The following is a 13,762-nucleotide window of genomic DNA, read 5'->3' as shown; positions in this document are numbered from 1 at the left end:
TGTTTTTTTTCATCTGGCGGCACTTTATTGTTGAAATCATAAGAAAATATTCTCATGGCTATCTATATTTGTTGATATAGGGTGTTTTTTGTAACTGTTAGCTGTGTGAGTTTTTGAATTTTTGAGTTGTCATAACTTTGTTAATAATGAATATTTTTTCATGAAATTTTGGTCACACCTGTTTAGAGGCACTCTGAATCCAGTAGTGTAGTGATTTTTTCAATACAAAATCGCTAATGAAAAATCCCGTGGGTGTTTCCATTAAAAATGGGTCACACTGTATATGATTCATATTGTCACTATCAGGTGGAATATTAGGTTGAAGCAAAAATTATGGTGTGTTATTATGGAATGAATCCAATGAATCTTCGTGGAATGTTGTGATTGAAAATTTTACAATTTCCTCAACTGAATGGTCTGATTTCTACATGTACTCTTCTTTTATGTTTGAAAGAATTTTGCTATTTTTCAGAATAGACGTTTTTGAAGACTCCCTGAAGAGTATTTTGACATCTTTTATGTTGAGTAATTGAATAGAACTGGCCGATACTTGATGAAAATCCATATTGAAAAACTAATCAATACAGTTTATTGTATGATTTTCACTATAAGGGTTTCACAAAAATCGCGACACGTATTTCGCTATACAATAGCTTCTTCAAGCACAAACAAGCATAAACTGTATTGATTAGTTTTTCATGTTAAGTGTCATGTTTCTACTTGCAACGGGATCATTTACTTATGTTCAATGGGATTAGGTTCTCAATGATGAGAAGGCAGGTGCAGAATAATAATATTTCATTTCTGCTCCATCTTGTCGACTACATATCTCATGAAACAAGCCTCATTTAAACATACTGTAGACTGTATAGTTCCCTTCCAAACACACTTTTAGCAAATGGTAAGTATGTTTTGTTGTCGTAGCCACCCAATGATATCCGCTTCTCTCCATGCATCGGTTAGTATTTTGTCAACTTCTCCGGAATAATAACTTGCATTATCCATCACAATTATAGAGTCTGGTGGAATGAGGTCTAGCTTCTGCACGAAACATTCTTCAAACACATCGCCGTTCATATCTTCATGGTAGTCGCCTGAATGCTTAGACTCAAACATCAATAAACTGCCCTCAACAAAACCATCAACTCTTTTGTAAGTGATAATCACTTGCTTTTCTTTTCTGAAAGGCGACTTCAATCCGATAGACCAGCCTGCCGAAAATGTCTGACGTGAACGTGTGATGTTTTCGTTTTGCCACATCTTTCCAACGATGTATCCTTCATCAAGTCAGGTTCCGTCTAAATAATACATTTTCCTCTCATCACGCCAAAGCTTTTTCTTATCTGCCATAGGAAATGTCTTCCCCAGCAAATAATTTCATCATTCTCGAATTAGAGTGTAATTTACTAACAATGGCCGTTAATGAGGTAGTCGGATGATCAAGGTGCAATATTCCCACCTTGATACTCTTGACCACCTTCCCGTATGAGCGTTTTTGCACGTCAGCTACACCTGACGATGCCTCAGATTCATCCGTGCAGGGCTTTTTCGCTTCTGGTTTCGGTGAATCATCATTTGAGCGCAAAACGTTTGTTAACCTGTTCATGGGTGGTTTGTTCCTCCACCTGAGACAGATTCTGCGTACGCCGCTCATGGATTTGCTCATGAAATGGCGGTTTCATAAGGTACTCCGCTCTTGAGAAGACAACTTAGTCGTTTCCTGGCTGCACCACCAATACTCTTCTTAGGTTCAGGTATTGAATCAGGAGTTGGAGAGTTGAAATGGTCTCGCTCCTGATCTGAGTTACAGGGAAGTCAGTTGGAGTCGTAAGCTCGAAATCCATTACCCCTGTAGACTCAGTGTCAGGAAAAATGTTTAAATTCACTGTGTCCATAAAAGTCTCACAAGTAGCTAGGGAAAGGAGGTCAATCACGACAGGCGATGCTACGACGAGAGGGCACCCGGTATCTCGAAGGTTCCGTAGAGACAGCTGATAGGCTCAGTGTCATTCATCCTCTTGGCACGGATACACACACTTCAGGATTGAGCCATTCAGTTAGGGAATAACGACAAGTGATTCTATCACTCCCGTATTCAGCTAGGCTATGGGAAGCAGGCTATGGCTAGCACCTATGGCCGGTTTGCTCAACCCCCACATCCCAAGCCAATGCACTCGCCAAAAACAGCAGGCACAGTGGTTCAGGCAGTGAATGATGAACAAGGACATCCAACCCACCTAATAATAATACTGATATTCATATTATGAAGGAATGCGGTAGAACTGTCAGCTTCATGTGGGTGCCTAGTCATTGTGGCATAAAGAACAACGAGGATGTGGATAAGGCAGCTAGAATGATTGCTAACTCTAACGAATATGAAGATGTACCACTCCACTTAGAAGATCTGAAAAATTTTATTAAAACCAAAAAAATATCTGACTAGCAGACTCTTTGGAATGAAACTGATGCGAAACTGAAATGCTCGAAACCAAGTGTGAATAAGCGAATCTCACCACTGAAATCGACCAGGAAAAAACAAGTTGTTCTGCGTCTGCGAATCGGCCATACAAAATTAACACACCTTCACTTGCTCCTAGGAGAACAACAATCTCTATGTACTACATGCCAAACAGTACTAACGGTACAGCATATACTTGTAGAATGTCCAAAATATAAAGAGATCAGGAGACAACATAGTATAACAGGGGCAATGAAAGAAATTCTATGTGATGATAGACGAACGTTGAGCAACATGATGGCATTTTTGAAAGCCGCAAATATAATAGATGACATTTGAAAAACAAACAACAAGTCCGCGGCTAATAACCTAGCAGTTGATGCCGCAAAAAACAAAAAAAAATAATGATTAAGATGCTAGAGCTCTATCATCAATTCATATTCTCCAGGTAATAAAGAACCTAACTCAAGCACTACTAGATCGGATCGAATCATGACGTCATACTTCTTTCCAGCGAAAATTCAATCAGGTAATCTGTGCAGGCATGTGATTCATCAGAAAGTGCTTCTTAAAGAAATACATAAAAAGCATACATTGATAATTATATTTCCCGGTCTAAAAATTGTTTGATTTTGAACAGTATTGAAAAGCGATATTAAAAAACCCTCCAGAACCGAGATTGTTCCTGAGGATTTCTGAAAATTGGTTGTGTAAAGTATTCATTGACGTGACTATAAGCGAATTACGCCACGTAAAAAGAAAACCCTCGCAAAAACCGTTTGATATTTTCAATGACAGTGAAAGGAAAAGGGTGTTTTCCGTTAGAGAAGTATCCAGTTTTGTCGCAGGGGGATTTTGAAGATGTAGCTTTCCACGGTTTCTTTTTAATGAGTCTGAACGAGACAACTTTGAAACGTTCCACAAAGGATAGATCCAGGAAAGACCCAAAGTCGTTTGTGGAACTTTTGTTGTGAAAAAAGATTTTCAATGATTGGATTTTGTCCAGTTTGAGTTTAAATGTCTGGAAAAGTTTACATAGGGGGAATTCACCTAAAGAATATTGTCAAGTCATGATCTGAGTGTTTAAAATTCCAAATTTCTATTAAATGCACGTGACTCAGATGCATAGTATAGTGGACTGTATAAAGGAACGTACATTCCATTAGCGATCCTTTTATTTTTCATATTGGTTCACAATTTCAGCTGTTTAGCTCAATAGAAGCCCAATGGAAGAGCCTAGGAAAGCCAAGACCAAAAAAAGCACGCCAAGTTTGATCAATAGTCGAGGTTTTTCTCACTGTTTTCTTCGATTACCGTGGCCTAGTGCATCAGAAGTTCTTGCCGCATGGTCGTTTGGTCAATGAGGAGTATTCTCTTGAAGTTATGCGCCGCTGGTATTATAAAAAAACAATTGAAACCTTGCGCATTGCGATAATACACTTGCTTACTCATCATTAGACCAAAAACAACACCGTAATAATGCCTCAACCACAGTATTCACCAGATTCGGTTCCCTCCGACTTTTTTCTGTTCCCAAGATGGAAACAGAATCTCTAAGAGAGCTGAAGGACATACTTCGACCATTGGATAAACCGCTGGCACAACTGAATTTTATCTGCGGAGAATTACTTCGAAGAGGACAATATGGAAATTGATGAATTAGTGAATATTTTTTGAGAAAAAGGGAAATTCACCTCAATCGCGACAAAAACATATGGATGGGGTATTCTACTCCAACAAAATATTTATTTTTCATTCACGTATTCACCGAATGTGAATCCAGTGAAGTACAGTAGTTCTTTTTACTGAAAATAATGATTATATTTTGTATTGTACTGCAATACAAACGTATCATAATATCAGTTGACAGAAAAAATAATCATATATTTTGTGCTTCTTGAGCGAAGCCGTAGTATCAAATTGAATCATCAGTAAAAAGCAGATTTTGTCATCAAATAAATGAAGGAGAGACGTTTTCATTGAGACTTGAGACATGAGACTTTTCGGTAATAAAAATTAAAAAAATTGGGCTCAACCGGGATTTGAACCCGGGACCTCTCGCACCCAAAGCGAGAATCATACCCCTAGACCATTGAGCCGCCATGTAAGCATTGTTCCAATAATATTTTCCAAAGTACATTTGTACTTTCACGGAATCAAATGAATTCAGTAGTGGTTTTATCAATGGCGAACTGAGAATGAATATGTTTAAAACCACCTAACACACGTTACCAATCACAAATTCTGTATTTTCCAATCGATAATAAATATCGATTGGAGAAGAAAATTAAACGGGATAATTATTATTATCATCCGAGTTAGCAAACCAGTTTCGTGGTACCGCCATCATAATCGTTTCCCACTTGCCAATAGTACACAAACAAAGGGCAATTGGCAGATGAAACTACAAAAAAAATACTAATACTCAGTGGTTTTTGGGAATTCAGGCGAGGGCTCGGTTTTTGTCAGACGCTTATCGCAGAAACACAACTATGTTTCTGATGCAATTCATTAGTACACAATGGTACATCCAAATTAATTCAAACAAAAACATAAATTTCAAAATAACTTCAACTGAAGGGGTAACCCTAAAGTTATGCCTGGCAGTGTACTTTATTCACGATTGTATATATTGAAGGAAATGTATTCATTTGAAATTAATTGAACGGGTCACAAATATTTCATAATCAAGTGGGATCAATCTATCCTACACTACCAAACTAATTGGTCTAACTAATTGATGTAATTCAGTTTGAACCTCGTCGTCAAACAGAAGTCGAATGATGACAAATCTGTCGACCGCTGAGACCCATGAAATCCTCACGTTCGCCTGCCGAAAATTGTTAATTCATAGCTCCTAATATTCTATGCATAGACCAAGCTGTCGCTTATTGTGGTTTTGTAATTGGATGACAGTTTTCAGTCAGGGCTCATTAGATTCAGAAGACATCAAAACATGTTGAACGAACTTGTGAATCACTGTTTGGAACCTTTGGTGTAGTACCTAATGAATATTACTGGAGTTTTTTCCCAACACCAAACCGTTATTTTCAACACATGTTTCGATAATCAAGTGATCATCTTCAAGATGACTAACTTTTTAGCTCAATCTTTCTCTTGAAGATGATGACTTGGTGATCGGGACACGTGTCGAAGTGTTGAAAATAACGGTTTGGTATTGGGAAAAAATCTAGTAATATTCATGTTGAACGATAATCAGTCTTTGTGCAGAAAATCAGTTTTTTGTCGGAGTATTTTCACCTTCCACAATATAAAAGAATTGAAATCATAATCAATTATAATGCTTTTATGGTTATTCCAAGGAACAAGAACTCATAATGAATAATATGCTCAACTTTATTCCGTTGATGTAATGTTGAAATACAGCTAATGATTTTTATAAACAATAATCAGTGATACAGTCTGCTATGAAAGATTGTTTGTGCATTGTATCGAACAATAATCAAACAATATAACATCATTCAAATATCCGCCGTGGCTTCTTTGGGTGAAGTTCATCCGAAACGTCCAACTTTCCATGACTCTGGCGCATAAATCAAGCTGAATTTGACCGATGGCATGAGTTTATATTGGCTTTAAGAACCGCTGTGGTTTATGGCTTATTCGCATACACCTGCGTCTTGAGAAAACAAAAGTCTAACGAGGTGAAATGATCATGCCCTCAAATCGCTCATGTAGAGTGAGCTGTGTGGCACGAAGCGTCGTCATGTGAAAACTACATGTCGTTGGTATCCAAATCATCAAATTCGAACCAAAAGAAGTTGGTAATCATCGACCTATAGTACTCACCGTTGACAGTGATGACCTGGCCAATGTAGTTCTCAAAAATATGGACCTATGACGCCACTAGCCCAAAATCCACATCAATCAGTAACTGTTTTGGGATGCATTGTACGCTTTTTGATCTCATGTGGATCAGTATCGTCCCAAATTCAACAATTCCGTTGGTTCACATACCCATCCATCCAGAAATGGGCCTCATCGCTGAACATTATTCCTCGATGAAACTCACGGTCGATTGCCAACTGCTCCAGAGCGAACACACGTCGTTGTCTATGGCCGTTTACCTTCAATTCCTAGGTCAGTTAAATTTTGTACGCTGCAGGCCCAAATCACGATGCAAAATCCGTCAAGTTAAAGTCTGCGAAAGACAGAGTTCTTGTGAGCGACGCGAAATCGACTGCACCAGATCCTCCTGCACTTTCTCACAGACAGGGGCTATGTTTTCGGCAGATCTTGCGTTTTGTCGACGTACGGGTGTTGGTCTATCTTTTAGTGAACCAGTGGGCTCCAATTTATCCACCATATCGCGAATAGTCCTGTCCTGTTCAAACAGCTCCCTAGAAATGTATTCTACTAGGCGAGAATTTACATTCGCATTTTATTTCTCTTTCAGTGAAAATTTCATGGCACCCAAAGGCACCGATACTCCCAGAAAAATTTTATCTCCCATCGATCATATATTCTGTGAAACGTACCAGGGGCATTTCTAATCCCAAATGGCATTTTAACGTATTTAAAATGGGCGTTCACCCGGAAACTAGGAGTCGCACACGTAAACTAAAAAGTGAATTCAGACGATGAATCCTGATATCATTTCAGGAAAATATGGATAGTAGCGAAATTACAATGGACCACTACATGGAGGTCCACCAACAACATTAACAAATTTCACATTTGAATATTCCTTCCTTGTAAATGAAGCAAACCACAGATCATTAGAAATTTAGATTTTTTCCAATTCTGAAGACAGGGCAGATTTTAGCCTTCAGTATGGTAATATAAATATCTGTATGATTTCTTGGCCCTTCTCTGGAAGCAAAATTATTGAATACATCCAGTGACCATTTATTTGTGAAAAAAGTATTATATAATATTAAATAATATAATAATATTAAATAATAATATTAAAATATATTCTAGACAGCTCTTCCAGAATTGATAAAAAAATGATTCATGTGATAAAAGAGAGATTATATTGTATGCTTCTCAAATATGAGTATGTATAGATGGAGACATCTGACATTTGTCTATCAAGAGGGTTCTGTAAAAACAGAAATCATATTGATCAGTGGACTGTGTAGAGCGCTCCTATACACTGATAATAAGTTAATTTTTCGTAAATATTCATTAGTCCCACGTCCTTGTGAGAATAATGTTTCATTTTAAACTGAAACAATTAATTATTATTAGTTTATTATTATTCATTACAAATGTTTTGTATCACTACAGATAACTCACAACAAATACATCGAAATAGGAACTATCGACAAATCCCCGATCTTTTTTTGCATAAAAGATGGTACCTTCAGGATCAAAATTCAGAGACAATTGCATAAAATTATTTGTTACATACCTATATGTTTCTGCCAGTGGACTGTGTAGAGCGCTCCTATACACTAATAATAAGTTAATTTTTCGTAAATATTCACTAGTCCCACGTCCTCGTGGGAATAATGTTTTATTTCAAACTGAAACAATCAATCATTCTTCGTTTATTATTATTCATTACATATGTTTTGTATCACTATTGACAACTCACAACAAATACATCGAAATAGGAACTATCGACAAATCCTCGATCTTTTTTTGCATAAAAGATGGTACCTTCAGGATCAAAATTCAAAGACAATTGCATAAAATTATTTGTTTCATACCTATATGTTTCTTCCAGTCTTGAATTCTTCAGGGTTGAACATTTCTGTCTATTTTCGAAGATTTTTATAAATGTTTCGATATTCACTACACTCTGGCTTTTTTATATCAATGCCAATTCCATAATGCTCACATATAAGAAAAATATTCCAAAATTCCAAAATAGGTTATTTTGTTTTCAGAATAAAAGATAATATGTTGCATAAAGAAATTAAGAAAACTATGCCATGACCTCACTTCCTTAAATTCACCTATACGGTTATATTAATCTCCACTGCATAGATGATTGCACCGAGTAGAACAGTTCCACAAAATAGTTCACATCGATAATTGAATCAACAACTGTGAACCTCTTGAGTAACATTTTTCCACTGAAAGGAAACAATGACTTATATACATATCATTACTTTTATTCCTTGAAAATGCCTTGTAGAATTGTTTTGTTTCATGCTTAGTGGGAGCATAAAATTATAAGAATCCTGGTTAAATTGAAAGAGCTATATTTTCAGGAGAGAATAATTTTTTGGGAAGAAAGTTTTTGACTTTTCTTTCAGATTATACCCAAAAGTTACTTCTCTTCATGATCAACGCATCTTTATATAGAATAACCTTCTTGAAATTGATTGCTACCTTCCTTTCTTTGACAGATTCACACATTTTTTGTATAAGGATCGAGAAGTAGAAAGCCAAAACCTTTTTATTCACAATAATAATGAAATTATATTTTTCGTACCTAAATCCTGTAACTGTTACAAAAAACACATCTCAGGGTTGATACCTGATAAACTCACATAATATACTCGTTTAAAGTCACTCATCGAATACGAACATGAGCGCCTACCGACCGATCGATCAAAGAACAAAAAGTAACTAGGGTTTTCAGCATTTTCGTATCACTTCATTCCGATATTTCTGAGCAGTAAACATCCTAACGCACTTGCGGCAAAATCTTGAAACGAGAATTTCTATTCGAATTTCATTTCTCTTTCAGTAAAAATTTTATGGCTCCCAAAAGCACCGATACTCCCAGAAAAATGTTATCTCCCATCGAACATATATTCTGTGAAACGACCCAGGGCATTTCTAAGCCTGAATGGCATTTTAACGTATTCAAAATGGGCGTTCACACGGAAACTAGAAGTCGCACACGTAAACTAAAAAGTGAATTCAGACGATGAATCCTGATATCATTCCTGGCTGAACCCCTCAGCACCCGGCTCTGCACCCACTTAATTAAAACGTGTCAGGACAAGCCGAAACCGCCGTCCTAATTCAGCTGTTTCAAATCCTTTTCATGTTTCGGCCTTCATTTGGGTGGATCTGCTGCATGATGAAAGGCCCGCGCGACTGAACACTATGCACTCGGCTAACATGCTCGCTTCATGGCACATTAATATGCAAATATAGTTGAGAATTTTCATTGAAGGTAATCACTGGCTTATTATAATTCATTGGATAGGGTCTTTTTGTCGGAAATATGAAGGCGTCGGTGGACAGTTTTTAGGTCAGTTTATTTTTAGGTCAGCAGAAAATAGCTGGAGCGACGATATTGTATTTCGTATTATAATACATTTCCCCTGTTTCCCAAATATCCGATTCTTCTCAAATTCTGCTGATTTCGTTTCAAGTAGATACCTCATTTTTTTGTGACTTTCCGTTGACAATACCTGTGAACGACAAATAGACAGACGTCAGAATTCTAAAAAAAATATTTCTCCATTTTGAAAAACTTTTTCAAAGCGTCCAAGGATATCAGTGTGAATATTTTTCGGATTTGAAGGCCGTGGTGTTTTAAAATTTCTTCCTGACGTTTCGCTATAGCAAGTGACAAGTATATCAATTCTACACCATAAAGTATGAGTTTCAACAAGAAGTTCAGCGGTATCTATTGTTTCATTTTTCTGAATATTATAACACACTCAATGATCTTACAAAGAGAAGTATGGAAATTAAAAATATCTGTTCCATTTTTCCTTTCCTCAATTTCCTACCACAATGAAAATCACTCTTTTGTAATATCCCAACCCCGACAAATTAAAAGCAAACATAGAATAAAAAGACGCGGGAGACGTCAAATTTTAATTTTTCAGAATCCCTAGGCGAGAGAAACAATGAATATGTATGTTGCGAATATCAAGCCAGAGGCATTTTTCAGAGATTATCCAGCTGAAGGTTATGAACATTCTAGTTGATTGCATTGTGGGACGCTGAAAATGCATTGTGTAACATATTTCTTGAATATGTGTTTTTTAATATCATCTTTTCACAGTGAAATCATTGATTTCCATTAAAAAATGTTCCAGAAACGTGGCACAGATCTATTTAGTTGAAAACAACACTTCAAAGCGATAAATCAATTCACTCATATAAAATTTAAAAACCTAACAGGTTATGTGTGAGATGAATCGATATAAAAATGAAATTGATTCCAAAGAAAAATATAGAGAGATGTTATTTATGAAATGTCGATCACATAATCGACAACGTCTAGTCAGGCGAATTTTGAAACAGCTCAATATCAACAAGGCGTCTGGTCCTGACGAAGTGCCCGTCATCGTACTTGAATAGTTCCCGAATGAAATCGCACCAGTATTTCGCAGACTTTTCAACCTGTCTTATAAGAAAGGGCCTATTTCCAAAATGAGCAAAAAATCTTCCAAATAACTATAGACCAGTCGCTTCGTTATCAGTGATATCAAAAATCATAGATAAAGCCGTAAACCACCATATCTTCAATTATTTGGAAGACTTCAACATCTTGAGCGATCATCAATATGGCTTCCGGAAACAGAGATCAACAGGCCACCTTCTATCCTATGTCACCCATATTTGGAATAACGCAATCGAGAAACATGGAGAGTCAATAGCTATTGCGCTTGATATTTCTGAAGCCTTTGGCCTGATGTGGCATGAGGGTTTGCTGGTCAAACTTTGATGCTTTGGCTTGTTGGATCATTTTTGTGTATGGCTCTTCAGCTTCCTGAAAGAACCTTCCCTGCAAGTGGCCGTCGATGAATATCTTTCACCAACAACGTTGTGTTCCCCAGGGATTCATACTGTCTCCAACTTTTTTTTAAAATGTGTCAATGACTGATTAGGAGAATCAAGAAATCAATATATTAATTTGTTGACGACAGCACACTTGTTTCATCATTCTATTTGGATTCCAGGACATCTGCTGCACATGCACATCTTCACCAGCAGCAGGAGGTTGCATATCTTGAAGAGGATCTAGAAGTGATTCAGAATTGGGGAAAAATGTAATAATGTATATAATAATGTCAGGACGGACATTTCCGCGTTCTGCTTCGATAAGTTAGTTGAGTGTTAAAATGGTCACCAATACGTCTTGGCACAATCATGTCGCTGGAATTGCAAAGACTGCATCTGAAAAGCTTGGAACACTGTTCCGAACCAGAAAACTGTACACACCTCATCAACTTTTGATGCTTCATCAAGCTCATATTAGACGTTCTTTAGAGTATTGTTCGCATGTATGAATATTCGCCCCAAGCATACCATGAACCTTGCCACATTGACAGTTCATGTGGAATAAATTCCTCGAGAAGTTTTCTCGAAATGAATTTAATCTTCAGCGATTCAAATCCAATGTGAATCGCTACTTTCGTAAAGGCACGGCTCTCAGAGCATCTTGAGGATTTTTCTGTAGTGTTTATGTACTGTCCTTGAAAAAATCATAAGGAAATAAATCAAGAGGACATTTCTGGAAACAAATCTTTTCCAAAGGACCAAAAATTATTTCAACCTTCAAACTCTGTATATCCCAAAACAAATCTGGCATATTTCGTATCTCCATGATTTCAGTTACCGAAAACCGCCTTGTTTTCAGTTTCCAAATTTTAGGCCATTTCATGAATATAATGGAATATCTCATAATTTCGCCAAATTATATCAACTAACAACAGAGTCTGAACTGTACTCAAACTGATGACTGTCATCTAAGTGAGGAGTCAACAGCTGACTTGGATTGCATACTCGACATGATAATCTAACAATATATCTTCAGAGATTACACAAAGTATTCCATTAGAAATGAGTTCAATGGTGAGCAGACCAACTGAATTTATGAACTTATATACTCGTTTGAAGAAGGGCTAACTGTTGTGTCTTTTCGTTCTTTATTTAACAAAAAGTTTCAGTAAATCTTTTGGATGACCATGTGGACTTACCGTGACTTCGACCGCAGATACGATAAAATGTATTGGAAATTTATAATGACACATATAATAATGATAATACTTATCTTCACTCAATCTTTTCAGATCACATACAGCATGATATAGGATCGTTTGTTTGAAGGTGATTGACAATGTTTCATGATGAATTTCACTAGTTCGGACTTCCTTTGTCTACTATATAAAATGATTTGAAATTCCTGAAACAAGTAGAAAAGAAGAATTAAAAATGAATAGCTGAAAATAACAATTATATTAAGCAAAATAAACCTGAAATGAAATAATAGTGAAATAAAATACAAGTAAAAATAGAATAATTGAATTAATAAAAAAAGAAAATAAAAATAAAAAGTGGAGAGATTCCAAGTCGCGTTAGTTCACGACGTTTCGATTGTTAGTATCTACAATCGTCTTCGGGTGATGACTGGACTGATTCCTCCGAGAAATGACTATTTATAGATCGTTCGAGTGTTTCCACTCATCCCCGCTTTCCATTTTCCGCTTCACTGGTTCCATGGGAGATGACCGTTTGGCGGGAGTTGGCCATTTTTCGTTTGATGATGGGTTTCCATATGTTGCGAATTTCTACGCTGGCTTGGCTGAATACGTTGTTGGACAACATATATGCGGCATCCTTGAATTTTCTCCTAAACCATATATAGTAGACAATGGAAGTCCGAACTAGTGAAATTCATGATATAGGATACGTCACAAATAAATCCATGAGATGGTAGACACACACTATCAACAATAATAAAATTAAAATATCACTATTCGATAGATTTGCATCAAAAATTATCTGATACTATAGAAACATTCATCTTGCAAATATCCTTCCAAATTTTCTTTAAAGGAGTTTTTATTCCATTACTCTCTCAGGTTTGCGGGAAGATGATTGAAAAACTGTACACCTCTATATAAGGGACTTTTTCATAAAATGATGAGCTGTTTGCTGGAATTCGCATGATATTTCCATTTCTAGTTAGGTAATCATGGCACTGAGAAACTATTTCATACATTTCAACATGTTGCATAAATAACATTATGCATTTGAAAATATAAATACATAGAATTGATGATTGTTAAAATTGTATATTTTCAAAAATATGTTCGACATGATCCATCTGGTTTTAGGCTGAAAATGAGTCGAATAATTCCTTTTTGGAAAACAAATATTCAGCTCCAGTTACTGGAACATTCCCAGATCTTGATGTTTTATGATATGTAGGAGTAGATTAGAGCATAATATTACATTGATGAGTTGATTGGTATTGAACATATTTTTCAATTGCAATATAGCCTGATAACCTGTGTTTCCTTTTTTGCTCATAGCATCAATACTATTTTCCCAACTCATTTCACTATCTGAGTTTCAAGAAATCTCGGTACTTCAGAAAGATAAATAGTACTATCACTGGCAACCACTCGAATA

The 13,762-nt window shown here is 36.4% G+C and overlaps 1 protein-coding gene and 1 non-coding gene across 3 annotated transcripts in view; one reads left to right on the top strand and one right to left on the bottom strand.

Annotated features, from left to right (window-relative positions):
• The window catches only part of Ccn (cellular communication network factor protein Ccn), a 201,739-nt gene that overhangs the window by 30,012 nt on the left and 157,965 nt on the right, over positions 1-13,762 (top strand). The gene's annotated exons all lie outside the window — the stretch shown is intronic.
• TRNAP-UGG (transfer RNA proline (anticodon UGG)) lies at positions 4,486-4,557 on the bottom strand. The gene has a single exon. It is a non-coding gene; the product is annotated as a tRNA-Pro (tRNA).

The sequence above is a fragment of the Leptinotarsa decemlineata genome, unplaced genomic scaffold, assembly GCF_025532065.1.
Source record: "Leptinotarsa decemlineata unplaced genomic scaffold, Ldec_3_MD MMD2_tig00002082_RagTag_RagTag, whole genome shotgun sequence".
Classification (NCBI taxonomy): domain Eukaryota; kingdom Metazoa; phylum Arthropoda; class Insecta; order Coleoptera; family Chrysomelidae; genus Leptinotarsa; species Leptinotarsa decemlineata.
Note: the sequence above shows the minus strand (reverse complement) of the source record. Positions and strands in the feature narration are given on the sequence as shown.